Source organism: Scomber scombrus, chromosome 8 (genome assembly GCF_963691925.1).
Source record: "Scomber scombrus chromosome 8, fScoSco1.1, whole genome shotgun sequence".
Lineage (NCBI taxonomy): Eukaryota > Metazoa > Chordata > Actinopteri > Scombriformes > Scombridae > Scomber > Scomber scombrus.
The window spans coordinates 18,956,440-18,965,328 of record NC_084977.1 but is presented as its reverse complement, the minus strand read 5'-3'; the positions used below and the strand labels follow the sequence as shown (position 1 = coordinate 18,965,328).

The 8,889-nt window shown below is 41.6% G+C and overlaps 1 protein-coding gene across 1 annotated transcript in view; it reads right to left on the bottom strand.

Annotated features, from left to right (window-relative positions):
• Window positions 1–8,889, bottom strand: part of hykk.2 (hydroxylysine kinase, tandem duplicate 2) — a 185,294-nt gene that overhangs the window by 43,030 nt on the left and 133,375 nt on the right. The gene's annotated exons all lie outside the window — the stretch shown is intronic.

The window sequence follows — 8,889 nt, the reverse complement described above, 5'->3', positions numbered from 1 at the left end:
AAATAAATAAATAAAACCAAACAAAAAAAACACAGGACAGTAGGATATCCTGGGTTTGAACAAAATCTTGGACCTGTGTTGCATTTCTCTCTCATAGTCATTCTTGTCTTCTTCCAATTTTAACTTTGTAACAACACCACATATAAATAGATTAATACATATACTGTCTACTTTATAAAGAATAATAGTGACCACAAAAGTACAACCTTTTGGAGAAAGAGTGAGCAGGTGAGCAGGAATATCAAATGAGAGTCATGAAAGGTATCAGAATAGAGAGGCAGGTATATGTCCATGCTTCAAGTGATAGATCAAAATGTCTTTTGGCAATGTGTTATTAAAGTGAATGCTTAAAATAACTTGTGAGCAAGGAAAAGAGTTTGCACAGTTCAGACTTATCAATTGACGACAAAGAATCATGAAGAAGACTACAAAGAATCACATAAAGCAGACCCTCGCATTCAGGCATTTAAACACATTTATTCTCACAAATGAATGACATTTTTGACTCTTGTAGGAAGCAGCCAAATGTTATCCATCAGAAGCAAAAAAAACTGGAGCCAGATGTTATTTTGGTCGGTTGACTTTTCTCAAGACATTATTTGGATTTGTGACTTATTCATGACATAAATCAAGTGAAAGAGAAAAACACAGAGATCTGCACCCCAGGGACAAGAACTGTGACGGACTGGCAGCAGCTTGTAGATTTACTTCTGAGCCACTGGGCAAAGAGTTGTTTTCTAAGAATATGATCGAGGGCTGTTAACAGTAAACAAGATATGGATTTTTACTTCGGCCTGAACGCTGCTTTCATGGATCATGCTTAGTTTTGTATGTGCCCCAATTTAAAAGCTGCTTTCAGTGACTGGAGTGACATGTTTTTGTGATAGCATGTACAGATAAGGTAAGGGATTTTTTTTTTCATGTACCAAAAGGTGCAAGAGCAATAAAATAACATAATCAGAGCAAAAGTACAAATATAAAACACTTCCATACAAATCCTGTTCCTAGAAAAAAATAAGTTAGGCATATCTGAGGCACAGACTGTACCTTTAACACATCGCACATAGAGTGCCCTCGTATGCTGTTTCAGAAAAGGGTTTGCATTTAATAATAATAACAATAATAATAATAATAATAATAAATCAAACTTATATAGCGCTTTATGCGGTGCTCAAAGACGCTTTACAATTTCCCTATTTCAAACTATGAAACAAATGTTTATAAGTTATAAAAGGTTAAAAAACAAACAAACAAAAGAAGACAAAAACAAAGGTTAAAACATGACGAGTCCAGTGGGAGCTAGGAGTTGAAGGCTAGTATGAAAAGGTGTGTTTTTAGTGCAGATTTGAAAGAGGAGAGGGTTGGGGAGATTTTGATGTGAGGGGGGAGTGAATTCCATAGGGTGGGGGCAGCAACAGAGAAGGCCCGATCACCCCAGGTCCGGCACTTAGTCCGGGGGACTTGTAGCAGGTTGGCAGAGACGGACCTGAGGGATCGGGAGGGGGCGTGGTGATGAAGGAGGTCAGCAAGGTAGGGGGGTGCTAAGTTGTTGAGGGCCTTGTAGGTGGTGAGGAGGATTTTAAAGTTGATTCTGTGCTTGATTGGAAGCCAGTGAAGTTCACGGAGGACAGGTGTGATGTGTTCTCTGGAGCGGGTACCGGTGAGGAGGCATGCAGCAGAGTTCTGGACGTATTGGAGTTTATTGAGGACTTTGGTGGTGGTGCCGTAGAGAAGACTGTTGCAGTAATCAAGCCTTGATGTAATGAAAGCATGAATGAGTGTCTCAGCAGCTGTAGTAGACAGGTTGGGGCGGAGGCGGGCAATGTTTCGGAGGTGGAAAAAGGCGGTTTTGGTGATATGGTTGACATGGGGGAGGAAGGAGAGAGTGGGATCCAGGATAACTCCAAGGTTACGGATTTTGGTGGAGGGGGTGATGGTGGAGCCGTCAATGTTGAGGGAGAAGTTCTGAGTGGAGTGGGTGAGGGAGTCAGGACCAATGATGATGACTTCGGATTTGTTGGAGTTGAGTTTGAGGAAGTTATTTTGCATCCAGGTCTTAATGGCAGTCAAACAGTTGGAGAGGGTTGAGAGGGTGGAGGCAGTGATGGTTTTGGAGGGGAGGTAAAGCTGTGTGTCATCGGCGTAGCAGTGGAACTGGAGACCATGGAGACGGAGGATCTGACCAAGTGGAAGCATGTATAGAATGAAGAGGAGTGGACCAAGCACAGAGCCCTGGGGAACACCGTGGATGAGAGGAGCAGTGGCTGATTGGCAGTTGTTGATGGCAATGAATTGGTGTCTGTCGGAGAGATAGGATCTGAGCCAGGAGAGGACGGTGCCAGTGATGCCGAGGGTGGATTGAAGACGGGAGATGAGAATGGAGTGGTGGATCGTGTCAAAGGCAGCACTGAGGTCAAGGAGTATGAGGATGTTGAGGGAGCCGGTGTCAGAGGATAGCAGAAGGTCATTTGTCACTTTGAGGAGGGCAGTTTCTGTACTGTGTTTAGAGCGGAAACCAGATTGGAAGAGTTCGAAGAGGTCATTTGAGTCTAGGTAGGTGATGAGTTGTTTGGCAACAACACGTTCCAGGATTTTTGATAGAAAAGGCAGATTGGAAATGGGGCGGTAGTTGTTAGGGGAATCAGAATCAAGGCCGGGTTTCTTTAGTACGGGGGTGACTGATGCAAGCTTTAGGGAGGAGGGGACATGGCCAGAGGAAAGAGAGGAGTTTACAGTGGTTGTGATGAGGGTGGAGAGAGCAGGGAGACAGGCCTTTAGAAGTGCGGTGGGAAGCGGGTCAAGGTTGCAGGTTGATGGTTTCATGGTTGAGACTGTGGAGGAGAGATCAGAGGAGGTGATGGTAGCAAAGGTGGAGAAGGATTTACCAGTGGTTAGGGGGGGCCCAGGTTCGGGACATGGAGCGGGGTAGGTGGTCAACTGGCTGTGGATTGTGCTGATTTTGTCACTGAAGAAGGATAGGAAGTTATTGCATTTCTCAACTGAGAAGGAGTGTGAGATGGTGTCCATTGGTTTGAGGAGGGTGTTAATGGTGGTGAAGAGGGTCCTTGGATTACTGCTGCCAGACTGGATGATTTCAGAGTAGTAGGAGGAGCGGGTAGAGTTCAGGGTGTCTTTGTAGAGCTGTAGATGTTGTTTATACATTTCCTGGTGAACAGTAAGACCCGTTTTTGAGGCAAGCCGTTGCAGTTGGCGTCGTTTGGATTTGAGATGGTGGAGTTCATCAGTGTACCATGGGGCAGAGTGGGTGAATGAGACCAGTTTAGACTGAACGGGTGCAAGCTGGTCAAGGCAGGATGAAAGTGATGAGTTGTAGCAGTTGACCAGGTTGTCGGGGGAGTTGTTGTGGGTGATGGTGAGTTTTGAGATGGACTCAGAAAGACATGTGGAGAGAGAGGATGGGTTGATGGACTTAAGGTTGCGGAAGGTGATGGTGCGTTTTGCTTCTCGTGGGGGGAGGGAGTGTGAGTTTGGAAAGTGATGGCCAGATGATCGGAGATGTGAAGGTTGTTACTGGCCAGGTGACTGATGGTGACTCCAGTGGAACAGACCAGATCCAGGGTGTGGCCTTTGTGATGGGTTGGAAAATCAACGTGCTGGGTGATGTTGAAGAATGAGAGGATTTCCAGAAGTTCGGTTGCTGGTTTGCAGTCAGAGGAGTCAACATGGGTGTTGAAGTCGCCCAGGAGGAGAACAGATGGAGATATAGCACAGAGCTGGGTAAGGAATGCAGATAAATCAGAGGGAAAGGCAGGGTCGGGCTTGGGGGGACGGTAAATGACTGCGATGACCAGGGGCTTGGGACCAGATAGTTTAAAAGAAAGGGATTTGAATGATGAAGGGGTTGGGATGGATGTTGCACTGGTTTTGATGTCATGGCGATGAATGATGGCAATTCCACCTCCAGTTCGACCATCCAGACGAGGTTTGTCAATGTAGGAGTATCCAGGGGGTGTGGCTTGATTGAGTGAAAAATAGTCCATGGGTTTTTGCCAGGTTTCAGTGAGACAGAGAAAATCCAGTGCTGAGTCAGAAATAAATTCACTGAGGAGAAGTCCTTTTTTATTAAGTGAACGGGTGTTGAGAAGAGCAAATTTCAGATGAGATGGGTTTCTATTGGTGCTGGGTAGAGGAGTGAGGTAAACAGTGCGCACGTTGTGATTGTTATGGTGATGACGTTGTGTCTTTGGAGGGTGCCGATTGGCCCACAGAGAAGGAATTGAATTCACTGAGCCGGAGTAAACAAACTTTCTCCGGCTGCCTCTATGGACATATCGTGGCCGACAAGGAAGTCCAAGTTCATTGATGCTGTTGGATGCAACATGCCCGGGAGGAGTGGTTGGTGAAGAGTGTAGTTGGAGAAGTTCGGAGATGGGATGCCGGTATTTTAGCACCATGCTGTCGTTGGTCCTGCTGACACTGCTAGTAGCGTTAGCAGCTAGCCGTGCGATGCCAGCACTAGTCGGCAGCTAGCCGCGAGCTCGCTGGCTAGTAACGTCAGCCAACTCAGATGGAGAACAGAGAGGGAAGCGAGGACAATCCAGACCATGACAGGACGACAGAAGCAAATGCAACCGGAGTGACGGAGGTCGGCAACCCGACGGGGACGGAGGTGGTTAGGCCCGCAGAGTTTTTGTTTCCCGGAGGGCAATGTTGACAGCAGGAGATCCAAGCAGGTAGGATGCCTACTCCACGGGTAGAGGGGGAGATTGTAGCCAGATCCAAGGTCCAGAAAGGTGTCGAACAGAAGGGGTTTAAAGTAGGAGGAAAGTAGACACAAGGAGAACTAGTAGAAGAGTTTAAAAGACAATCGCGGGTGGAGAAGCGGCGAACAGAGCAGCGCCAGCGTCCTAAATTGAGGTAGGCGAAACACTTTGTAAACCGGTACTGAAGTCTACATTTATCAGATATAGAATACAAATCAGGACATTCTGAACACATTTTAAAGAAAAGCATTTATCAGAAATTGTGGTATAATGAATAAAAGAAACACAGAAAGTGCATTTCATTCTCCACATCTCCCAGATCACACTGGTGTCACTTTCAGTTCTTCTCTGGAAATTGAATGAAAGTGTGCAGTACCTACCGGCAGAGGCAAGATAATTTATCTCAACTGAGACGGACAGACAGACCTCTGTGCTGTTGTCAGGTTAAGAATAACATTGTGCTCGGCAGGGTAAATATACTTAATCAGACTGTATATTCTCAGTTTTGGTTTACAAAGAATTTCTTCTGACTATTTCTGTTCATAATCTACAAATAGTATTGTTTTAATTGACTAACACTACAAGATCATCTATTTTTAAATATATATATTGAAGACATGCCTTGCCAAGTATTTTTGCAAGCTCCCTTCACAGTCACAACATGTCATCCTTATGCTGCACTTCTTAGGCTCCCATCCCATGTCACCACATACTGCATATGTTGAGGTCATTTTATGAACACCCAGAAAAACAGGACATAGCTCTGTTCTGAACTCTGTCACCTTTTGTTTGCTTGCACAGTACACGTAAACATAAATTCACTATGAAAGTCCTGTATTTTACTACACACACTGAAAGTAAAAGTCTACAACTGTTGCACAGCTGTTGAGTTAGAAAAGGGATTTGTATTGAATGTTTTCAGCAGTAGGCAGGCTCTGCGTGTAGTTATTTGATAAACAGTGGTTTAGCACAACAAGTGAGTGCTGTAGCTGCTCACTGGCCCTAAATCATTAGGTTCAAAAACAATGGGCTGGAGCCATGGAGATCAATAAAATATGAACTACCACATAACTATAGAGATTTCCATCTGTGACCAACAGGTGATTAAATTTGATAGTTTCAAGGCCTTTTCAAAGCAATTTCTATGTCACATTTTATATATGAATACATGTTGTGATTGTGTTTCACTCACTTTAGGTGAAAATGGGACATGAGTCTGAGAAAGACAAGACAATTATCTTTACAAGCCTGTAAAGCACTTTTTTCAAAATGGTTACTGGAAAATAAACAACTCATGGCATATACAACTTAACACTTGTTCTATCTATAGATGACATTTAAAACTGATTTAAGATATATTTAACATGATCATGTTGAAATAAATGAAAAACAATCCAAGTTACTTTTAAACTAGAACATTAGGGATACATGACTTGCAGAATGCTCATGAGGAATCTATTGATGTGCAGTCAATAAATGCATCAAATCCACCAGAGTTACTGTCTCCTGCTAGCCTGAAACATTCATTACAGTAGTGGATCCATATTTACATAGCATGCTATGTTATTCTTTGGAATATGGCCTGACCAGAATATGAATGTGCTCTTACATCCCAGTATGCTCTGGCATCCAAGCCTGTCTCTGAGGTTTCAATCTGGATGAGATGCTAACATAATACATTATTTATTATTATTATTATTAGTAGTAGTAGTACTATTATTATTATTATTATTATTATTATTATTATTGTTGTTGTTGTTGTTATTATCATTAAAGCACACAAAAGTTACAGTTTATATCAACAGCAAATCATTTCTAAGAACAATAAAAGGGCATAAAATTACAGTATCCACTGATTATACAACAAACAGGACAAAGACATCAATATAAGGGACAATATCAATTCAAAGAAAAAACATGCATCCACACTGCATTAGCTGGATTAGCTTGTCTAATTTTACAAGTTTCTGCAGATTATTGTACTGGTGTTTAAAAACCAGTTTCCCAATTTCAGTACTGACATGATGACTTTCAAGGACCAAATAGTCGTATGACCTATTGCAGAGTGATAATGATGTATATAGTTTAAAAAAAAAGATGTAAGATAGCCAGGAAGTTTGCCAAGAAGTGCAACAACTGCCACCCAACTTTCTCATACAGTATAAAACGATACGTTCTAAAGCTAGTCATGAAGATAAGGGCTGAATGAAAGGTTTAAGAGGAGAGGCTGGAGAGTGCATATAAATTACGTCACTATTCTGTTACAGATAAAAATGGTGACTGAACAATTCTGGGTAATATACATGCCTTATTTCTGTGAAGGAATGCCACTTTTGCTTTTAAGTCAGTTCATTAATTTAAAAAATTTGAAGCAGCTTGTTATCAAGCCAGAAAACAAGCTATTTATAAGAGGATACTCCTTTAAATTGGCATCACATTAAGGGTAGCAACATTCACTTCTGTAAGATTTTCAAACAGCATGCATTCTGTTTTTTATCTGAATTAAATTAAAACTAATGTACGTGTTGCAGAGGGCAATGTTGTATGCATCTGCATACAGAAGAATTAAACTGTTTCTAACATTTTCACCTCATTCATTTATAAAGATTGTGAATATAAGTGGTCCTAGAATAGAACCCTGTGGCACACCTTGTTAACACTCATAAGGTTGTGTTATACCACTGACATAATTTGCTTTTCATCAAATCCAACACATTCCAGACGTTTCAATGATCGACAGCATGAAAAACATTTAAATCAATAATAAGGGCAACACAATCCTGCTTGTTATTTAATGCACTAGCAACATCATTCAAGAATTTTGAGGCTGCCATCACAATACTGTGCCCAGGTCTAAATCCCGATTGATACAATTTTAAAATGTGTCGAGAAATGTTCTCACCTGAATATTTACCAGTTTTTCCAACACTTAAAAAATGAACAAAATTCAGAAATTGGTTGATAATTATTTTGCTCATGGGACTGTTCCAATGAGGGGATATAAGATGCAACTCCTTTTGACACAATTCATGGCACAGCAGTGGCTGCACTCTAAAGCCACAGGGGCATGGTTTGGTATGCAATTTGTTGTGATGCAGTGGATGTGCAGCAACATTACACTGACAACATGCCTTACCACTGATTGTGTTTCAAACTCATTTTCTTTCTAGATTGAAGCCATTAGTCAACAGACTCAAAATGCATCCAGATGAAATCCATTATACAATAACACTGCCAGATATAGAACAGACCTCTGACTGATCAATGTAAATGTATGGAAAAAACATTGTGATGTTTTCCAGCTTATTGCTCCTGTCTTTTCAATTATTTAACGCTCACTTGGAAAACACTTTGTGAAACTTTAACTCAAAGTCAGAAATTAACATTCAGCTGACCAGTTTTCAATGTTAACTCGGGTGTGACAGGGCTTGGGAATTATTTTTCTCCTGATCCTGCAATCCAGTTTTCTATACAACTGAAAACAGGCTGACACACTGTGTGAAGCTGTGACACAGGGCAAGTAATACTATTATTCAGACCATCTTGGGCCATTTTATTGACTCATTGCTGTGAGTACATACAGTGCAGTACAGTCAAATTAAATGAAAGAATTTACCTATTGTGAAACAAACTCTGAACAGCTAGTGCCATTCATGATGTACTAAGTCACACAGTTATTATAGCCTCCACCATTGTCACTACCACATTCCACCCACTGGGCTTCAAAGGTCCAAGGTAATGGGAATAATAAGAACACACAAGGACTTTTATTGTGTGCTCTTGCTTCAAAGCCTCCTCCAGCATATTAGCTCCATGTTGCCGTGCTTCTGCCATTGAAACATTTCTACTTATTGGGCAGTTCAAAGAAATACTGAAATGGCATTCAAGGATAAGCCTGGCAGTATTTTATTTCTCTTATTGTCAACAAATTCCATGAAAAAACAGAACCAATGAGGAATTGAGCCTATTATTAAGTATTGCTGGTGTCTCCAAAACCTATATAGCTTTTTCCTCTGTGTCAAACAGCTTCATTGTTGTCCAAAAGCTATTAAAAACACATGAATGAGCAACAATGGGTGACATGTTTCTTTGTTACTATGAACACAGCACTGTAATTTATTGTCACTCCTTCCCACATTCCGCAGTCATATAACCAAGAACCATT